The 22972-nt window shown below is 42.0% G+C and overlaps 2 protein-coding genes across 9 annotated transcripts in view; one reads left to right on the top strand and one right to left on the bottom strand.

The window, feature by feature from the left end:
• Window positions 1-22972, bottom strand: part of CARMIL1 (capping protein regulator and myosin 1 linker 1) — a 309026-nt gene that overhangs the window by 194752 nt on the left and 91302 nt on the right. The window lies entirely within an intron of this gene.
• The window catches only part of LOC106837858 (cytidine monophosphate-N-acetylneuraminic acid hydroxylase), a 348449-nt gene continuing 337299 nt past the window's right edge, over window positions 11823-22972 (top strand). Inside the window, exon 1 of one of the 2 annotated variants that reach the window (XM_070515541.1) lies at window positions 11823-11972. The gene's annotated coding sequence lies outside the window, so the exon portion shown is untranslated. The remainder of the gene's footprint in view (window positions 11973-22972) is intronic. The other variant, XM_070515543.1, reaches the window with a different exon arrangement.

Raw genomic sequence — 22972 nt, forward strand, 5'->3', positions numbered from 1 at the left:
AGGATTCTCTTTTCAAAGGCCAGCATGCCCTGGAGAGTTAAACTCTTCAGTCATGTGCACTAGCCAGTCCTTGACTAAGACAGCAGTACTCAGGGAAGTAGAGTTTGGTTACTTTCGGGGAGGAGAAGAGCAAGAGGTAATTTTGTTGCATGAGACACACAGGGTTCAATAGTGAGTGTCAAACAGTCAGAAGTGGCCTGACAGTAATAAAAAGGGAGAAAAAAGGGTGCCAGAGGCAGGTGTGGCCTGCGGTGTCACTTGCTTAGGTCTGGGGCACAGGTTACCAGTGACTGAATTACAAGATCAGGACTTATCTTCAAGGATGAAAAAGCCCTTGCTCCTCAGCACATCTTGAGTCTTCAAGTTCAGTCCAGCACCAGGATGTGATACCCTCTTTCAAACACAGCTCCTCCTCCAGGGGAACAGGAAAAGAAAGAAGAAAACAATGCTCACAGCCATGAGCAGAAGCAAAGCTATAGGAAGCCAGACTCCTCTACTCACCATTTCTCCCTCACACACATTTCGCTCTTCCAGGGGTCCTTGTGTGATTAATCCCCAACCTCTTCAAGAATCTTAAGTCTACAAAACCTCTGCAGAGAGGTGAAATAATAGCCAAATCATAAAACTCACATGCCAGAAAGGACTCAGATCACCTGGTCAAAGACTTTTTTAAACCCCCCTTAGTTTACAATCTGAGTGCAGGTCCAGAGAAACTCATCATCTCACAGCTGGTTCATGCCACAGTCGGTGCTAGAAGATGCAACTCTTTAGTCCCAGTCTATGATATTTTCACTCTCTCCTCTGATTAGCAATAAGGTTCAATGCCAAAAGCCCCAGATGGGAACATGTAGCCTCTTCAGTATTCAGAAAAATATATTTAGCTCTGTGAACATTCCTTCAAAGGAGAATTGGTCCCACAACATCCAGGATCACTTTGCAAGCATAGCAGTAATGATAGCCAATACGTGTTGGCTACCTTGATTATCTCCTTTAATCCTCACAGCATCCTATGGGGTAGACACTGTTATTATCCTCATTTTAAGAAAAAGAAACTGAGGCACAGAGAGATTACATAATTTGCCCAGGTCACCCAGCAAGCAGATGGTAGAGCTGGGATTCGAATCCAAATGGTTTAGCTCCAGAGACTCAGCTCCTAATTACTTACACTGGCTCTAAAATCTCGCCTATCCAAGAACCAGCTGCCTCAGTTGTCTGCACACATGCAAGTATAGATGAGGCATAGAACTTTAAAGCCAGAAAGAAGCAAAGAAATAGGATGAGGGATGTTTGGGTGTCATAAGAAAAAGGACCAGTCCCTACTGGTCTGTCTGTCTCTCTGTCTCTGTCCCTCTCTGTCCCTCTGTTTTATATCTGTCTACCTGATTCTCTATGTATATCTCTTGGTCTATCTGTGTCTCTCCTCGCTTGCTTACCCACCCTCCCCTCTAACCCCTTCTCTCTGCTGTAGGGTCACTATCCCCACCACACCTCACATCATCTTCTCATTCTCTCTTCCCTCCTCTGGCACCCTCCCCTGACTTCACGCTGCCCTCCATTTCCCAGGGCTTTCTCTATGCTAATCACTTGAGAGCTTGTGTCGTATTTATGCCTATTGCAAAGCAACAGACACCAATCACAAAAGAAATACAGCATCCTGGAAGAATATTTCATTTGTAACGGTCACAGAGAAACTTGAACAAAACATGAAATAAAAATGACAGGACACCTTTTGACATTATTATACAATGAGCACATCGGTAATTAAGTGATTACAAGGTCCCCTCTGTGAAGTTAATTAATAAGTCTTAAAAACTAATCTCAAAACAGGCACCCAAACAACTGTCATGCGGCAGCATCACTAGCACAAGGCGCCGGCTGGCATTTCCATCCTTTTACAAGTGGCGCGCTTTAGGAATAAGGTCTCCCACAAGCACTGAGCCATCAGATGACCTGCCTACCTTCTCTTGACCTGCCCTCTTCTCAACAGTCATCACAGGGAGTTTTAGGGGCCACTGACAGGGTACTGACTGGGTCAGTACATTTTTTAAAAAGAAAGGAAAAAACTCCAGAATGTTCACATGGATTCACCTTTTGGGTTAAGAGCAATCTCTTGACCATATGTAGAATGTGATGTTCTAATGATCACTTCTGCCTTCACTCTGGCACCAACAGGGCTCACAATCTGTGGCTGTGCATGCCAACTTCCTTTCTTTAAAAATATTTTAAAGGCAGTGTAAGTACACAGTGTCCTTTGGCAGCTGGACACAGACCAAAATAATGTTTGGAAAGAGACATATCCATGAGGGAGGCCAGGCTTTAAAGGAAGAAGTTCTGTGCTGGCAGGTCCCCATTTCTGGTGGTCAGCTAGGGTCCCCAGAGACACAAGGGCCACTCTGAGAAAGTCTGGAAGCAGATGCGGTTGACCAGGTGAAATCCTCCAAAGCCGACCCAGCCTTTCCCAAGACTATGCCCACTTGCGAGCACAACGTTGTAGCCATATTTTGAAGCCAGAGTGAAAAACTACAACTGCTACCATTCCAAGAATTGTGCCTCTTGCTCTATCAATGCAAATAGAGCCAATAAATGGGCGATGTTCATGCTGAGAATCCCAAAGAACTCAGTCTCCCAGCTTTCCCTCTGGGCTCCAAGATTTGCGGCCATGGAAGTCTTAACAGGGCACAGGTATGGCTTCTAGGAGGTGAAGGGAAAAATCGCACAGGAAAATTCTGATTTATCAGAAAGTGCTTCCAGGTGATGAGTTCTACCTTGGTGTCAGGGATAGCCAGCATTTTGCTTGCCAGGTGACCAAACCTTCCCGTTTGCCTAGAACATTTCCAGTTTTAGCACTGAGAATCCTGCCTCCCAGAAACCGGGACTCTGGGTCACCCTACTTGCTTGGACTCTGGAGTCAGGAAGACAGATTCAGATTCTGGCTCTGCCACTTTCTAGCTGTTGAACCCTGACAGCGATACTTAACTTCTGTATGCCTCAGTTTGCTCAACCGTAAAACAAGAAGAAGATTCCCCTGCAAGACAAATACTGTTGTTTTAAGTAAGATATAAATGTAAATAAAACCCTAGCCAAGCCCGTAGAAGGTCTTTGCCAAATACTAGCTCTTATATCATTATAATGGATGTGACAGCATCTTAAATTTAGATTCCCAAAGTAAGATTAAGTAGTTACACCTATTGGATTTTTAAATAATAGTTTTTGTCAACAGAACAAAACAAACAACAAACCCACAAAGATTCTGAGACATCTCCTAGGCTGAAATTTTCGGTTCAATATAGATTTTTGACCTTGAAGGAGAACAATTTGCTTGCAAAGTTAAGAAAGGGGCAGGGGTGGGCGTCAGAAGGAGTATATATGCTTAGCCAAGGAACCTTAATCACAAAGGTGAAGCTATAACTTCCCTCCCACCTCCTCCGGGAGGCCCATTCTTCCACAAGGGTCTTAGCATGCAAACCACATTTTCAACCTCTATAATGAATTTGCTCTCCTTTTCATTGAGATGCAAGCACCAGCCTGGTTCCCTCTGAGGCTTCTCAGTTCAACTTTTAACTTCAACATTTCACTTGGAAACATTTATAAAAATCTTCCCTACTGCTAAGACTCACAGCTTAGCAGAGAAGCCTAAATTTTCTTATGGAGATGAGATATAATGAGGTCGGCTACGGAACCCTCTCCTTGCACACCCTGTTTCACCCTCTTAATAGCTCCACCGCCTAAAGCCTACCACTGCGCAGGCAATCCATAAATTCATGTCCCCTAAAGCCACGTTCTCTCATGCAGATTACCAAGAATGCCTTTCCTTTAAAATTGGGCTCTACACGGCAAACACACAACATAATGGTCTTATACCCCAAAAGTGCTCTCAGATCTGCAAGCTAAATGAATGATGAATGCCATTTAATGCTTTCCCCTCTTCCAAACTCCCAGCTCCAAGTGCATCAGGGACAACATTCTCATTAATCCAAGACACACACTTCAGGGAGGGAGAGAGGCAGGTGGCGAGGACCGTTATCACCATTGTGGAGAGTTATGAGTGACAGATGCTAAGGGACTTGTGCAAGGTCATCCAGAAAGCTGAGGGAGGAAAAAAAAGTCTCTCCTTGGCTCTGAGCCTCATAACATCACACTGTACACAGCTATGACGACCATCACCCTCTCTGGCCAAAGCAGGAGGACGCTTCACTGAAAAAGAATACAAAACAATGCATCATTTTAGTGCAATTTCTGGCCCCAAATCCCTTATAAACCTGGATTACTATACTTCTCAAGCATCTCTCCTACTGTCATTAATAGGTGTGCCCTGGTGAGGGAGCATGGGCTAGTGCAGGATCTGAAAACTACAGCCTGTGGGTCAAATCCAGCCCCCTGTCTATCTTTATAAATAAAGTTTTATTGGGACACGGCCACGCCCATTTGTTTATCGTCCCTGCCTTCACACAACAAAGACAGAGTTGAGGACATGCAACAGAGATTTTTATGGCTCACAAAGCCTAAAATATTTGCTATCTGGTCCTCTCCAGAAAAAGTTTGCCAACCTCTGGCCTACTGGTTTAGAGGACAAATTCTGGGATCAGGCTGCCTGGGTTTCAACTCAAGCTTCACTATTTACTATCTGTGTGACTTGGGGCAAACCGCTTAACCTTCTCTGTGGCTCAGTTCCCTCTTCTGTAAAATGGGAACAATAATCCTACCTATACCACATGGAGTCATGAGGGTTAAATGAGTTAACACATGTAAAGTTCTTTAGAAGAGTGTTGGTGCATGGAAAGAGCTACACAGTGTTTTATATTATGATTTATATTTCAATATTATAATAAAATTATAAGTGTCCACAATAGTATTAAGCTAGGAAGAGAGTTATCTAGATTCAGCCTGGGTTTGGCCTCAAGCTAGCCGAGCGACCTAACTCTGAACAAGTTACTATCTCTGTGGGCCTAAATTTGCCCAAACTTAAAAAAAGGGGGTTGGAACAGGTCTTAAGCTACCTTCCTATACTCTGGGTCCATGATTTAGGCCCACTGAGGGATTCTCCCAGTTCTAGGATTCTGCTACTCTTTGGTTTGTGTGGACTGCTGGCAATGGCAAGCCCCCAGGAAACACTTGCTGAGAGCAATTAATTCCTTCTTGGGTCCCCGCTCCCTGGAATGACAGATGCTCCCTCAATAGGGGGCAAGGAAGCCAGTGGAGTTCGGTTTTCTCTTCAGATGTCTAGTTTCAGGGGAAGTCTTTGTACTCTACCACCTGTGCAAATCCACTTCTTTTCACCTGGTTATTTAGGCCATTATGCAGAAATGAAATGTTTACATACAGCTTGTCAGACACAATTGCTTCATTCTTTCTGCAGTCCCATTATTGCAAGTTGTAAGACATTATCAAAGCATGAACGAAAACAAACATATCTAATTTTCCCCACAGAGGAATACGTGGCCACTTCAAAACAACATCAATTCTTCTTAATGTCACTACATATCAGATCTTCTTCTCAAAGCACCAGCTGACAAAAAATTCTGGAATCTGCCACATCAATTCTATTATATGACATATTTTTAAAGATAGAATGATGGCATGACCATAATCCCTAGAATGGGGCCACCTCTTAGATTAAAAGTAAAGATGAGTCCAATACATAGCTCCAGTCCCACATAGTCCAGGAAGATTTCACGTTAAGGCACTCATGTGTGACAGAGTTTCTGCCCAGACCTCTCAGCCTGTGGTGACTGGTGAGCAGGGGTCCCACGGGTCTGCATGTGGCATGCTTGGGACGGGACCTCTTCTAGCCATCACTGTCATATTTATGTTTTAAATGAATCCACCAACAGTAGAGTCACAGTCATGCAAGGAGTACAGAAAACATACAAAATGAATCTAAATGTCATATTAACCCAATTAATTAACAAAGTTTCTCCTGCTTCAAACACAGGGCCAGCCAGTCTCAAGTCACTAGAACCCAACTCTAGCTAAAAATCACACAGCTAAGAAGGATCTGGACATAGATGTACCCAATTCCTTTATTTTACAAATGAGAAAAAAGACCAGGAAGGGTTAAACAATTTATATGCCTTCATTAAGGAACACTCTTTGTTTCAAGCAACAGAATCTTAAGCACAAACAAATTTATTTAAAGGAAATGAGTAGCTCTCATAAAAATAAAAAAAATAAATAAAAACTAGAGCTCAAGAGGGACAGAAACCAAAGAACAAATCAACTCCTCATGTATGAGAAGCAAAAACTAGTGGGGAGTCCCTCCTGGCTCGCCCTATGGAGTGAATGGACTCCAATCTTTTCATTCACATGACCCCTCTCAAGAGCCAAAACCCAGGGGGGAGAACCCAACATGCCAGGGGCATGGCACCCAACAAAGACCACAGAGAATTACTTGAAAGGAAAGACAAATGACAGTTATGGCTTAGCGACAAAGAACGCTGGCTCTAGAGGCAGAGAGCCTGGGTATGAATTCCCACTAGACCACTCATGACTAGCTGTGTGAACTTGGGCGGGTTACTTAGCCTTTCCATGCTCCAGTCTCCTCCTCTGTAAAAACATGGGGACAATATCACCTACTAAGATAACGTATGTGACATACTCAGAACAAGACCTGGCACATAAAGGAGTCCAATAAACATCCTTGGATAAGTATAATGATAATAATAGCTAACAACTGGCCATCTGGCAGAGTGGGAGCAGGAACTAAGCTCCACTTATCTTTTATCGAAATTCTACTGCTACGGTCCCAGCCCAACCAATACCATTTCAATTTGCCAGCCAATGTTTCCTGGCCTTATATCCTCATCTTCTCAACCAAAGGAGGCACAATGTCACTTCCTTATTCTTCCCCTTTTGTTATATTATCATTTTCATCAAATGAAAAAAGTACACATCTTCTTTCCTACTCTTAGAGTAGATTTATGAAATATTCTTCCACTTTGCATATGGTGGGGGGATGGATTTAGATTTAATATTGTTACGTAAATAATCGGATAGAGAGAGAGTCTTCACTAAATTCAGAGATAAGAAATAGGGATAGAAGGACAAAAGAAGATTTGGAGTGATTATATCAAGGAATCCAGGTATGCACATAATTTACAGGGCTGTAGCCCATTGGTGGGGCTTAAATCAATTCAGTAGAGTTTAACAAGCATGTTCATAAAAAAGCCTAACTGAACTGAAAGTGGAAAAAAGATCAAGTGCATTGCAAGTAGAAACCATAAGCATTGTTTTAGGAAACTCTTGTTTCAGAGATATCAGTGTGCACACGGTATACATGCAGGACGTGCATATGTGTGCACATACGTGTGTGTGTAGGGGGTGCTTCTCAAAATCCATATAAAACGTATTTCTTCTCTGGGTCCAGGATTTGAAAGTTTGATAACCAGTGGCTTATGGCACCATCTGCACCTGTGAAACATGACCCACCATGGGGCTATAGAAGAGGTTGAGGCAGCGTAGTAGGATGAAAAGAACGTGAGCTTTGGAGTCAGACAAACCTCAGAAGAAATCCCAGCTTTGCCATTTTGTGAGCTGAGAGGTCGCAGGCGGGTAACTTTAAATCTCCAGGCTGCAGTAGCCTCACCTCTAAACTGGAGACAATATTTATCCTTGCGTAAGAACTAGAGATAATGTATCAAGTGCTAAACCCATAGTAGACATTAATATAAAAGGAGCCATTATAACTGTCCTCATAGAATATAGCTCTGAAAGTGACCTATAGGGATGAAAAAGTTAGACCTACAGAGACATGTGCAAACTTGCCAGTTGGAGAGAAAGCCAAGCCCAGATGCCCCGTCTCCTGGGCACAGCTTTGTTCACAACACACCATCTCCAGGATGTAGCTTAATCTGTGCTTAAGGAAGAGATTATTCCCATGGTAACTAGAGCCTACCTGAGAACTGGAAGAGAATTTCATTTCTATGTGGTGATGTACCGAAACCTGATAAAGAGGAAGAACGGGCGTTGGACTCAGACCAATCTGAATTCACTTGCCAACTCCCCGACTTCATTACCTAACCTCTCTGAATCTTACTTTCCTTACCTGTAAAATGGGTATGGCGTAACCTCTGTGAGACAGTTATGAGGATTAAATGGGATAATTTGTAAAAACTCTAGCACTCTCTTAGACACTCTTAACTTTATTCACAAGTGACACTAACACCTGGCTGAAAATTTTTCTATGCCCCCCTCCACTTCTGTCATCAGGGGTCAGTAATGACTCCGCTCACACAAGGGCACTGGGCTCTGGAGAGGTACTGGAGTTGCACTGCCAAAGTTTGAACCTTACTCCACCACTCACAAGCATGGGCGATTTAGAGAAAGGCCTCTCTGTGCCTCACTTTCCTCATTTGTAAAATAAGCGATCATAATACGTACTCATTGGGGGCTATCGAGAGGATTAAACAACATAATATACACAAGGTGCTTAGAACAGTGTTGCCATCACTGTCGTGCATGCTGAGAGACTCAATAATCAGGTGGACTTCCCATTCTTTCACCTCCTGGTCACTCTGTCATTCTCCAGGCCATGTCATCTGTTGCTTAAAACTGCAACACCTCCAGGATTTCTAATGCAGGCACCCCACTCTCTGACTACAACCTTCCAATGTCTCCTCAAAGTGTGCTCCATGGGCCAAAAGAGTAGGCATCACTCAGGAACTTGTCAGAAATGCAGAATCTGAGGCCGCCCCCACCCCGACCTGCTGTAACAGAATCTGTACTTTAATAAGATCCCCAGGTGATTTACATACACATTACAGTAAGAGGCTTGTGTTCCCCCACTCAGCTACCCACCACCACACTATTTCTTGCCCCCTGACACTGTGGGGTCACTGACCATTCTACATTCTCCCTCTCCATCAGCCCTAGCCTGTCTTCATCCCACTGAAATCTCACCTCCATTGTTAATATCTTCAGCCTGTGTGTTCTTGTCCTTTCATTACGCCTACAGAAAAAAACTTCAACCCTGGATGAACCCACCTAGCCGCCTATTCTGTGTTTGCGGTGGTAGCTGCCAAAGACAGCTGGAGAACTGATCTAACCCAGCAAGCTGATTCCACACTTCCTTCATCTGGGAAAACGACTCTGCCTCCTACTTCACCGAATAAACAGAAATGATGAGAATGCTATCACTGACCCTCGATGAGAATGCTATCACTGACCCTCCCACTCCAAACCTCCACACCTGCCTGGCCCTGCGCCTGCATCCCACCTCTCCTATATTTTTAGTTGTATGTCCTTCTAGTTGTGGCATGTGGGATGCCGCCTCAGCATGGCATGATAAGCAGTGCCACATCCGTGCCCAGGATCTGAACCGGTGAAACCCTGGGCCCCTAAAGCGGAGCACACGAACTTAACCACTCGGCCAAGGGGCCGACCCGCCACCTCTCTTTCTGAAGTGCTGGAGGTAAATGCCCATCCCTTCACCTGCGCTCTGGATTATATTCCGCCCACCATTGCAGGAACCTGAAGTGACTGACTACGCCTTCCCTTCCATATCTAAATGTCCAAACATAGAGATACAAGATCTACAGCTAGATCTTAAATTCTACAGACTTCTTGCGGCTCCAGCTAACTCCCTCCTTCCTCTGAGCCCACTTTCTCCAAAAAGGATCTGCACTTGATGTCTTCATTTTCCTGCCTCAAATTCTCTCCTCTACTGTTCATAATTGGCTTCTGACCCCATAACTCCACTGAAATTACTGCTGAGGTCCCAATCACCTCCTTGTTGCTAAACCCCTTGTATAGTTTTCAGCATTTCCTAACTAGATTATGCCTTAGCATTGGGCACAGCTCACTTAGATTTCACAGCTGAACTAGATCTCTCCTTAGCATTGGCTCAAACCTTCATGCTTGGAATTCTCTTTTCCACAGGTTTTCCATCCACCTCTCTGCTCATTCCTAGTTGCACGTCCATTCCCCACTCCCTCCTGCCTTCCATTCTCTCCCATGACTTCAATGGACCCCAGATGACTCCCAAGTTCATTCATAGCCCAGACCTCTCCAGGATCATCAGATCTATTCATCTATGTCCACTTGGATGTCTCTCTGACCCTTAAACTCAGCATGTCCTTGACTAAACTTGTGATCTTTCTTCCAGAATCTGTTCCTCCTCCAAGAGTTTGAGCTCAATAATGGGCATGGCCATCCACACAGTTTGTGAAGCCAGAAATCAGGCATTGTCACCTTTACTCCCTATCTCCATCCTTCAGCAAGTTTACACGGTCTAAACATTTCTTAAATCCAGTCACTTCCTCCATCTTGACTACAATGACTCTATTCCAAGCCACGATCATCTCGCTCCTGCACCACTTGCAATAGCCTCCTAACAGATCCACTCTTGCCTCACCAAATCAACTGTCTATACAGGATCTTGAAGCGATCTTCTAAAAACCCAAACATTATCATATCACTTCTCTGCTTAAGCTCTTCAGTGGCTCTGTATGACTACCCTGGTCCCTGCCCGGACTTGCAGCCTCACTTCACTCCCTCTTCTCCCCACTGGCCTCCCATTCTAGCCACACTGGCCTTCTGATGGTCCTTTAAGTGAAGGGCTCCTGAGCCGCCCTCTGCTTCAAATGCTCTCCCTTCCCCTTCCTTTCTTTACCTTTACTTGGATCACACCTACTCATCTTTCAGATCCCAACCTAGAAGACTTCCTGAAGAAAGCCCAGACTACAGCAAGTCTTCCTATCACATGCTCTCACAGTATTTGCACTTTCCCTTAGTAATACCTATCCCAATTTTAATTATCTGTGGAATTATATATTTAATATCCACCTGCCCCACCAGACTGTAAGGTGCCTGGGAGCAGGGGCCACATCTGTCCTACTCAAAGGTATATTTCCCAGTGTCTGGCACAAAAGAGGTACTCAGATATCTGTTGAATGAATGAATGCAATAAGTTTTATTGTTCTTTCTCGTTCCCTTTTCAGCTGTGAAAATTCAGTCTCTTAGAATAAAAAGTTGCTATAGTCTGTGAATCTGATTATAAAAATTCCGTTACACCTGTTTATTCCTGTTGCTTATCACATAATTGACATCTATCCTATGTATTAGTCATATCGAATAAGGAAAGTACCTGAAAATCTGTTGTTTGCAGCTTACCTCAACCCACTTCAAATAGATCTACTAGTTAATTCCCAACTCACCTGCCAAAATGAAGAGACACGGAACAAGATAACCTCGAGTGGACACATAGAAAAGTGCCAAGTGCTGACATCCCTGTCTTTTGCCTACTGTGTTCAGAGAACTTCTGCACTCACTAATTCATTAGAGAAAGGCAGGGTTCCAGTTCTAGTCTTCTGCAACTCCCCACAGGCTGGGAATGTCACTTCTAGCCATGGATGCAGGGTAAGCAAAATCCCCTTTAATGAATGATTTCAGATATCCTATGGCTTTCTATATCTTGATTTTGCCCTTGATTGTACCAACAGGGCAACAGAGTTAAAGCCACAAAACTAAACAATTTACAAAGGATGGGTCTGAGGTGGATATTATATAAAATACAGAAATAATGTCATTTTAGTGACAATTAATAGACAATTTAAACAGAAGGAAACCTATCTTTAAAAACCAGGGCATATTGAAAAGACACGCCAAAGAGAGGAAACATTTTTTTTTTTTTTAAAGAGCCTGTCTTTCTTTCTTGAAGCTTCAGATAAATGAGATTGGCTATGTGGAGAAGTGTTTTGCTCAGGGAACATAGAAACATCATTCATCTGCTAAAAGAACTCCACGTTAGCATTTTTCCAAACCGTACAAAGTTTCAAGATAAAGTGAAATTTGGGGGCAGAGCTTTTTAAGCCACACCCAGCCTTCCTACAATAGGAGGAAGTGAAGAGTTGTTGACAACTTTAGGCATAAATTCCACCGCTGCTGTCCCCTTTAAAGTAGAAATTAACAACTCAGGCTCTCTGCGCAGCCGCACCTCCTCCTCTCTGCCTCAGTGGGAACCAGCAAATCAGCAAACCGTAAGTGACCCCTCTATCTTTATTGCTACAGACCACTCCCAAGCCTTCCCCTCTGCCCCACTATGCCAGAAACAGGCCGGGTGCCCCAGTCTGGCATCAATCACTTCCTAACATGGGGCTGGGAACTCTGTGCTTCTCTATTTCTAAAAGTCATTGCCTCCCTTCCCAAGGCAGCAAATTATGAAGGTTGGGTCCTTCACCCATGGCCCCTGCTCTCTCAGAACAAACACATACCCATGGCAGCTCAGCTCCAAAACCAAGAGGGTCCTTCTTCTGCCATCTTTGAGTGGGCTGGCAGGACAGCAAAGGACTGGCTGGTCTGCAAAAGGACCAGCCAAACCTGGAGCCTCACTTTCTTTTTGAAGTTATCCACATACAACCCCGGGAGCCCTGCTTCAAACGCCCCTCTATGTAGCTCTTCAAGAGTGGGAAGGAGGGCCAGCCCCATGGCCGAGTGGTTAAGTTCTCGAGCTCCACTTGCGTGGCTGAGGGTTTTGCCGGTTCGGATCCTAGGCGTGGACATGGTACCGCTCATCAAGCCATGCTGAGGTGGCATCCCACATACACCACGAGAAGGACACACAACCAAAAATACAGAACTATGTACCAGGGGGCTTTGGGGGAAAAACATCTTTAAAAAAAAAAAAAAAAAGAGTGGGAAGGTGAGGAACCAAGGCGTCTTGTAGAGCCAGGCAGAAAGCAGAGTAATCTTCCAGAGGAAGTAGGTAGTGGCAGGATTACGCTAGAAGATGTGTCTTTGTTTTTCTCTTGCTAAAATGAATTTCAATTGGATTAGCACTCTTTGGTTCCAAAAAATATAATTCTCTTTCAAATGCACTCGTCCTATCATATTTTTTTTCTTGTAGCATTTATCATAATTGCCATTAAAGATTTGAGTAATTATTTCTTTCATTCATTCATTCATTTATTCATTCATTTAAATAATTATTGAGTGCCTACCCTGTGCTAAACACTAAGGATAAAAAGACAGAAAGCCCTGCCTTCAAGCCACTTATATTCTACTGGGAGGAGACAGACTACACGCAAATAAATAAGTTCAACATGTGGTATACCAGATGGCGATAAGTGCTATGGAGAAAAATATAGCAGGGAGAGGGAACAGTGATTGCTCTGTGGGATTGGGGGAAGGGTGATGGGTAGATAGCATCTTTAAATAGTTTAGCAAGACCTCTTTATGAAGTGACGTTGAAAAAGGTCTAAAGGAAAAGAAGGAATGAGCCATATGAATATCTGTCGGACCCTAGAGTGATCCAGGCAGAGGGAACAGCAAATGCAAAGGCCCTGAGGCAAGAATATGCCTGCAGTTATCGAAGGATAAATAAGAGCCTACTGTGCTTGCAGAGAGTCAGCAGGGGTGAAGTCAGAGGGGTGATGAGGTGGGGGTGAGGGAGGCTGTGAGATCTGTGAGGGCTTATAGGCTACTGTCCACACTTTAGCTTTTACTTGGAATAAAAGGGTAAGCCACTGGAGGATTTTGAGCACAAGAGGGATGTGACCCGACATTAAAATGATCTCTCTGGCTGCCATGCTGAGAACACACTGAAAAGCGGGTGAGAGGGCAAGAGTGAAAGCAGGGAACCAGTCAGGAGGCAGCTGCAATAATTCGCAAGAGACATGATGATGGTTGGGACCATAGTGGTCAGTGGGAGTGGTGAGAAGTGGTCAGATTCTGGTTATACTTTGATGATAAAGCCCAAATGGATTGGTGGATAGAGTGAATTTGAAATATAAGAGATTCATTATTTTGCTAAGGAAATAGTTTAGTTTATATCCATGAAATATTACATAACAGTTCAATATGGTACCTGATTAAGTGACTGGACTGGTCTGGGTAATATGTTACGGAGTAAGTAAGAAAATATTTCTGGAAGAAGGACAACTCTGAAAGCAAACAACTGGTTCCAGGATTTTCCAAGTGTTATCCTGAAGGGCATATTTGTTCTCAGCAGAGAAACAAATCATGTTTTAGAGTGAGGTGTGCTTTCCTGCACAACCACATTGTGTTTCCTTTAATAATTTCAAAAGTTCATTTAAAACATAATACTATAAAGCCAGAGAGTCTATTTAAATTTTAAAAAGCAACTGTGAGAAGGACAAGGATGGGGATGTTCTTTTACCTTTTCTCAGTTCCTCTAGGGTAGTGCCACTCATAGAACCTTCCAGAAATGTTCTATACCTGGACACTCCAATACAGTAGCCATTAACCACATGTGGCTGCTAAGCACTTAAAATGTGACTGTGACTGAATAACTGAAGTTTTAATTATATTTAATTCTCATTCATTTTAATTAAAATAGCGACTTGTGGCTTCTTTATTGAATCATACAGCTCTAGAGAAAAAAAAATCACTATACATTAAAACATTCGTGAACTATGTTACACTTTTTCTCTTGAAAGGATACACACAAAATAGATTTCTAAAATCTTAAAGTATAGCTTCTTTTTGTATTATGCCCTACAGTTACCATCTAACTCTCCTATTTCTGCACATATTCTCTGAAAAGAAATAGTCGATGGCTTGGTCTTAGTTCTTAAACACATCTTCTTGGTTTTTGAATGCAACTCTAAGATCTTCTAGGCCATGATTCTGTCAATGACATTCAAAATGAGATTGCCCTCCCTGGTGCATATTCAAAGTTAACATTTTAAATGTCACATAAAAACAGAGAAAGATACAATCGAACTACCCTCCTGCTCTAAGTTCAAAGGACTTTATGGCATCAGTTACCTTCACTTTTCCTCCCAAGATCACAGTGAATAAAGGGGCTAGTATTAGTGTCACCATTCTTCAGTTGAGGAAATCAAGGCAGAGAAAGCTTAATGACGGTCCATTTTACAGTGTAAATCTATAGTTTAGTCGGAAAAGAAGAGTAGGAATTAAGAAGATATAAAAAGGGAAACTGAAAATGAAAAAAAACTACATGTAAATCCTACATGTTCAAATTCAAGCGAGCTGAGAGCTGGGTCTTGGAAATACTGACTGGATGAATAAAGTTGGTGCCAGGGTCTGTCCTTTGGGCCCTGTGACTCAGACCTTCCACATCTCAACAATGCCCCTGATGTCTGGCAAGATACTGGCTCCACAACTGGACGGCGAAGAGGATGTGGAGGTGAGGCTGGGGTTCCATTAGGGAGGGGGCCTCAGAATAATGGAGTTTGCTTATTCATCAGCAAACCGGATTCAAATGACGGGGCAACATTCATGAATAATCTCCCCACCCGACAGCTGGAGAAAGAGCTTCCGTTAATCTTGCTTTTGAAACACTCAGGCTAACTCTAGTTATATCACTAAATTGCACGACCCAAGAGATTAACAGGACAATTCAATCAGTTTAAAGCTGACATTTGAAGTTGTCAGTTAAATTCCTTCATTTTGAGAATGAGGAAACTGAATCCCAGAAACACTGTGATACTTGCAAAGGAACATAATTTTATTCATTTTACAAGCAAGGAAGCCTGAATTCCTATGTTATGGATCATTGATGCATGGTGCTATGTTTTCTATAAGCAGTTAAAAGGAGTTGATTATCCTACTTTTTAACTCCAATATGTTTCTAGAAACTATAGGATTAGAGGATCATCAATGTTTCCAATACATACACACACACAAATTACATATATAACATACAATATATACAACATAATTATATATATAAATTATATAATCTGCCCCCCCAGGAAGGATATTAAATTTAGTGGTTGCATCCTCAAACATTACTAAATCAGAGCTGAGACACGACAACGTTATAAAAACAAAGATAAAACATAAACCATTAAAGTAATTTAAAATTGTTTGAATATGTGTTCGTTCCTGTGAAATAAGCATAAATATACTCTATACATTATATATGGGGCCAAAAGTATTATTCAATATTTAGGAAATGCATAAAATTAGAACTGTATCATAAATCTTGGAATTTATGCTCCTTGGAATTTAGAAGGGCTTCTTAGGGATGACTTGGTTAGCCTGGTCTTTTAAAATGCAGTCTGGGCAAGTCTAAACTGATGTTTCCTTTTAGTGAGCAGAGACATTCAAACATTCTCCACCTTAGTGATATCTCAAAATGCTATATATAGTCAGGGGCTTTATACATGTTTCCTGATGATGATGAAGATGTGAAGATGTAGGTGGTGTTTTAAAGGCAAAAGTAGCATAAGGCCAGTTCTGCTCTGTTACAGGTTATCTGCCCAAAGGTTACTGTCTGTGTTGCATCATGTGGATTATCATTTCGACAGCCACTGTTACAGAAATATTTCCTTCATAAGTGATTTCTTTTAAAAGTCCTCAAATTGTAAGTTTTAACAGGAGCTTAAGATATGAGTGCCAAAAATTCCCAGTCTTAATCCTGACAAAAATTTTGGCCAGTACCATTAAGCACAGCCAGGGGTAGGGGACATAAACTGGGTAAAGCTTTTTAGAAGAAAGGGGGATGAGTCAAAATTCCATCACCAGACTTAAAGTGTCTTCTTTTATTCCCTGAGAAACCTTCATGGCAGGAAGACTGATTCTAATCCTTCCAATGACACGCAGGAAGGAAAAGCATAAAGGAAGATGCGTAATGGTCTAAACAGCGAGAACCTAAAACAGAATGGGCAGTGGGAGAGCCAGGGCCTGCGTGGACTTCCCCTTACAGGCTGATTTCTTTTCCCACAAAATGCTAGGTGGTTTCACCATAGACTGTGCTAAGTCAGCATGATTTACATGGAGATTTCAAGGTAAACATAGAGAACTAAGGACAGAGAGGAATAGAGGATAAGAACAGAAATGGAAGCCGCACATGAATTCTGCAAGTCAGACAATCCCTACAGACATAATTGTAGGCCGACAGTGTGGTGTTTCCAAGACAGACACACCTGTGCCAGCTCCTCTCCTTAGTAGGTGTGCCTTGGGCCACAATCATCTAATCTCCCTACACTTCACGTCCTCAGCTGTAAATGGATAAAATACAGTATCTACTTCCTATGAGCTCTGTGAAGATTCAATGAGAGTATGTATGTAAAAGCTTTTCAGCATGGAGCCTAGTGAACAATAACAATTCAATAAATATGAGCTATCTAATGATAATAACAATAACGGTCATAGTTCAAACAGTAATAATAGCTCTCTGAAAGGCCAAGCTAAAGAATTTTTTAATTCCCTTAACATACCAATAAATCAACTAGAATTGGAAATAAAATTTCCTCCAGCCATAATTTGGTTGCCAAGTTCTCTAACAATGACATGAAGGGCCTACGTGGAACAGGTTCCACCCAAGCCTCCCTACACATTCATTAGTGTTATTTTCAAATTTAATAAGTTGACAGAACTTTCATTTTCCACTATTAGAAGTCAGCCTATTATATTTTCTGAATGATTAAGCGCTAGGGGTTGATACCTGGTTTCAATACCTCTGAGATTTTTACAGAACTTGCCAATTTCCAACCACTTCCAGAAACCCGACTCACACCAGTCACCACACACACACCCATCCCCAACAGAAGAAGGCTATTCAGGTCTCCCACCAGCCCCCCTGGTCAAAGGGACCACGGCTGTTGAGAGGCTTGTCTAGCGCATGGGCAGGTTACATCCACATTCTGGCACAGCCTGAAGATGGGAAGCCCAGAATCCTTAATTAGCAGATGTACTGGAAACAACTGTCACAACAGATTACACCTGCACAGCTAGGAAACCCAGGCATTTTTCCAGCCACCACCATTGGCCTTGCCTTCTGGACCACTCAGATAAATATCAATAGGTACCCTTCAGATAAATATCAAAAGATAGGCCTTCTCTCGACACTCCAGTTCACAGCTGCTCTTCCTCTTAGGAACCGCCTGCGAAGAGGGAAGAAAGGAGGGGGCATATTTTTGAAGTCTGCTATAAGCCAGGAATGGCAAGACACTTATCTTACTGCATTTAACCCTGTGAGGAAGATGCCACAATCTTTGTGTTATAGATGAGGAAACCAAGACTCAGAGAAGTTTAATTGAACTTGCCCCGAGTGACACTGAGTTAGAATTTGAACCCACATCCCTCAGTTTCTAAACCCTTGACCGCTGTAGCACCCTATGAGGTGAGCCTCTCATTACCAGTGGCTCTCATCGCTACCTCAAACCAACTAGTGGGGCTTGTACCATGGGTGATCTTATTACTCCTCAAAGTCTTCTCATGTTGAGCCACCATTTACATGCACCTCAAAGAGCTTATCCATGTCACAAGTCACTTAGCACAGTGTCTGGCAGAAAGGAGGCAATTGCCTGACCTAAATCTTTCCTTTTACAACCAGAATGCAGGAAGCCTGTGTCCTCTGCATGTGATTATCACATAAATGGGCCTCGTTAACATCACGCTTTCAAAAACAAGCCTATTTCCATTAGGTAACAGGCTAGTCAGTAATTAAAAGATGCACCGGTCTATCCCCTTAAGCACTTCACATTAAGAAAAGGATTAACTCAAATCAAGGACTCTACTGACAGTCTTATGTGGGAAGACCTTTAGGGGAAGAGAGGAATATATACACTGATTTCTCTATTTGTGAGTTTGTATGATTAAAGATGTTTCTTTGCCACTGGGTCATCAAAGAGGCACATCATCACTGTGAATTCTGAGCAAAAACAAATGAATTTTCCCTAGTTGAGAGCTCTTGAAGGAACAGGTCCCAGTCATGAATATCATTGGGTCTCACCATTGGAGGCACAAAGTTCCACCTATATCAGAAAAAACATTATAATTGTTTTGTTTATTAATTTTTAAAGTTCTTTCTTCAGCCATGGTTCTTTTGCAGTAACCTAAAATTCAGAAACATGACCCCTTTTCTCATTGCTTAAAAAATGTATTATTTCCCCCCCCCCAATGTTCTTAAATCAGCCAAATGTGCACTAGATGACAGCATTAATATCAAATGATAATCCAGGAAAAAATCTGTACGTCTCTCCCCGTCCCCCTACTCACACACACACAGCCATTTAAATGAAAGGAAATAAACCTGAATTTACCTTAAATTTGTGTATATGTTTGAAGCAAGTGTATCTGCTTATTTTAAGTGTCAAATTAAGATTTCAAATTTCATGGATTCTCCAGGAAAACTGCAGCTGAGTGAGGGAAGGCCTAAGAATGCATTACGTGGAAAAGAGATGATGGCACGGGGAGAAAATATACTAGAGATAAGCCAGACAACAAACCATCCTTTACCCAGATACGCAGCGCGTCTCTGAGCAGCCCAGCAAACGCCACGCTGTGCAGTTGACAGAAAACCTCAGTGTGTCAAAAGATGGCCTCTCCACAGGCACTGTGGTGACCAGCGCCACATTGATAATCAGTGGCAAAAGTGCATGTACAAACCACCCTTTCTTTGGTTGGCAGCTATAGCTGCAACTTTCATCACTTCTCTCTGCCTCTTTAGACTCACTCTCAGCCCCAGCCCATGCTCAAAATGCCCCACATTCCTGTTGACTGCTTGCCCCCCAAGGTCTATTTGTTGCCATTTACCCAAACCATCCAGATTTCCATTCTGACCACCTACTTGATGATACCCTGTTGATATGAGACTTGGGCGATAACCAGCCCACCAGCCTGCAAGCCCCCTTGGTAGACACCACATACCACAACATCTCCTTTTATTACAGTTTAACCATAAGGCACTTGCATTTGTAGAGATGTGAAAATAAACTTTTTTTAGAAAAAGCAGCTAGAATCATTGGGTTAGAAAGAACTGTAAGAAATCTCAATTCTGCATAATGCTTAACTGTCAATATGCCTGTAAACCTTTTTCTGGACTGTTTGCTCCCTGAGGGCAGGACCATGCCTTAATCATCTTCATCTTGGGATCCTCCCTCCCCAAAGTGTTTGCTGAATAACACAACCTCCTCAACGAAATTTCTCACCAGCCTCTCTCATCAGCTGGCTAGTAACATGAAAACTGTTAATCAGCTGGGGACAAGATGGCTTAAACTAAACGACTCCATGTGGTGGAGAAAACACTGCACTGGCCGTCAGAAGATGTGGGTCCTGTGTTCAACTCTGCCCTTAACTAGCTACTGGGTGTTGCGTGAGCCAATTAGCCTCTCTGAGCCCATTTCCTCATCTCTGCAGACAGTGACCAAGATCACTTCTGAAGGACCCTGTGGCTCTATCATTCTATGCTTTCAGGTTAAGGAAGAATGTCATCTAACTTCCTGTTAAAACAAAAACACAGACTAAGTTACCACTAGGTTAGGGAAACTGCCTAAAGATTAAAATATACTTACTTATTTTTCCTGGGATGGTTTTGCTCCCGGTGCTATAGGAAATGAGGGCATAGGTGACTGGTCATCAAAGACCTCTTCCTTTCAGCTCTGTAATTCTTTGAGCAAGTGAAGATTTTTGAAAATAATGCTATAATCCTACTAAGTTTATACCATGGTGGCTTTTATCAAATAGTCTAAGAAAAAAAAAAAACAGCGAGCTATTTTCATTTTTCCTGGAAAAAAATGAGGCAACCCTCCAGTCAGTGCTGTCAAAATAAATCTGCTCAAGCTTTTTCACAGGGTATCTGCATACGCTGAAGGGGATGGATCTCAAACACGGAAAAGCTTGAGTGTCGCCTGCCCCTTAGTCGAGAAATAACCACAGCGCAGGAAAGACTCTGGGAGGAGGGCAAGGCACAGAATCATATTCAGAATTGGGGATATGGAAGTTGCAAGGACCCCCACAGTCAAAGTACCATCCAGGAGAACAAGTCAACACACAACAGCATGAACAACAGGCTTCATCACTCAGCTGGAAACCATCTTCCCACTTGCTCATGTCTTACCTCAACAGGAGGACAAACGCAATTTCCTTGTTTCCTCCATCCTCAATAAAATTATCATCCATAACAGCCACTTTAGAGTAATGCTAATTTAAGAGTGGCTTGCAATGCTCAGGCAGATCACTGATTCAAAAAGCAAATAATATAGGAATGATCATTAAAGAGATTCTCAAAATCAAGTATAATTTATTTATCATAAAAACACATTTTTTAAAAGCTGTATTTTTAAAATTCTTTCACAGGAAAAATAAACGAAAACAAAACTGGAAACTCCGTCATACTATCTCGAGGCAGTCCTAAATCAACAACCTTATTCACAGAGATATTGATCAAGGAATGGCCACAAGGAGAGTTAACTGAAAATAGTTTATTTTACCTTGGCTTGTTTTTTTTTTCTTTTTAAATTTAAAAGGCCTTACCCAGTCCAAAGAAGCCAGTAAGCCTGGAGCAAGAAATTTTCAGTGGTACTAAGCATTTATCACAGAGGATACCTTTGTTCTTTCTTCTTTTCTGTTTTTATTGAGGTATAACTGACATATAACATTACTTTTATTACTTTGAGGTATACATGATTAATATTTTTACATTGCAAAATGATCACCACAATAAGTCTAATTAACATCCGTCACCATTTGTAGTTACAAAAAAAATTTTTCTTGTGATAAGGACTTTTAAGGTCTACTTTCTTAGCAATTTTCAAATACGCAATACAATATTATTAACTATACTCACCAAGCTGTACGTTACATCCCCCTGACTTATTTATTTTATACCCCTTGACCCTCTACACCCTGCCTCTGGGAACCACCAATCTGTTCTCTGTATGTATAAACTTGATTTTTCATTGTTGTTTAAATTCCACATATAAGTGAGATCACACAGTATCTGTCTTCTTTTGTCTAACTCATTTGACTTAGCATAATGTCCTCAAGATCCATCCATGTTATTGCAAATGGAGGATGCCTTTGTTTTTCATGTACAAAAATTCTTTCCTCTGTCATTCAACCAATGTTGACTAATGGTGTTGTGGTGGCCCCTTGTTTCTGCATCCTCTACACCCTGCCTGGTGACTTCCTCACCCCACCCCCACCCCAAGAATGCATATACTTAAGTCAATTGGCTTGGGGGCAACAATGCACAGAAATGTGTCCACACATGCACACACCACAAACTGATGTGAGCCACCTGGGTGAACTCATGGCCCCTTGTTGAGGTTTTAATTTGCACTTTTTGTGATGTGCTGATAAATTTAGACAAAAGAAGTGAAAGAGATAAAGGGGAAAAAGTATTGAAGGGACAATTTTTTTTTTTAAGTGATAAGATGACTCGGGGGGAAATGTAACTACACATACCTTACCATAAATAGTCCAAGAGCTACCATTATTCAGAATATATTCTGTGGTTAAAGTAAACAATTCTTGATGCATTTCCACCAAAGTATTTTCCTCCGCTAAAGGAAAAGGAAATAAATCTGTAAACAGTAAGACACTTCAAAATAGGTAGTGCTCACTTGCTGGAATTATTTATTTATCTTGCTGGAAAAAAGCAACTGTTTATGTGTCAAGGTTTATTCTAAGTAAAATTAGATACACAATATAACTTTCCTGTACTGAAACAAACTTACTGGAATAGTTAGAAATGAAATGTTTATCTTACAACTTCAATCCTTCCAACAACTCATGGCGGCTCTGCCATTAGACTGGATTGAGAGGAGACCACAACGTCATTACCTGTAGAGACCCAGCTCTTGGCATAGTGGCTGCACCAACTGCAAAGGTTATTTTTCATATTCATAAACAGTATCACTTCTTCTTTCCATTAATTATACAGATTTAAAAAAAAAAAACACTAGCCTTACCAGAGTGATTACCAGATCTCTGACCTTGCCCCTCACTAGTCGTGTGATACTAGGTGGATTTCACCTCCCTGTGTCTTGTCTCCTCTTCTACAAAATGGAGATTAATTATAGCACTTGTCTCCTAGTGTCATTATAAAGACACTAATTAAATGAGTTAATAGTGTAGTACTTTGTGTCATCATCATAACCATCATTACCAGTGCTGGGAAGGGGGACAAAACCATCGTGGGAAGGGCCCTACGTCTGATTTGAAAAATTTCACAATAAAATGGTGAAAGAACTGGATCAGGGGAAGAAACAGGTGAAGAAGAAAAGGAAATTAGCATGGTAGACAGGTCACTCTACCTCCCTAA

This window comes from Equus asinus, chromosome 8 (assembly GCF_041296235.1).
Source record: "Equus asinus isolate D_3611 breed Donkey chromosome 8, EquAss-T2T_v2, whole genome shotgun sequence".
Taxonomy (NCBI): Eukaryota; Metazoa; Chordata; class Mammalia; order Perissodactyla; family Equidae; genus Equus; species Equus asinus.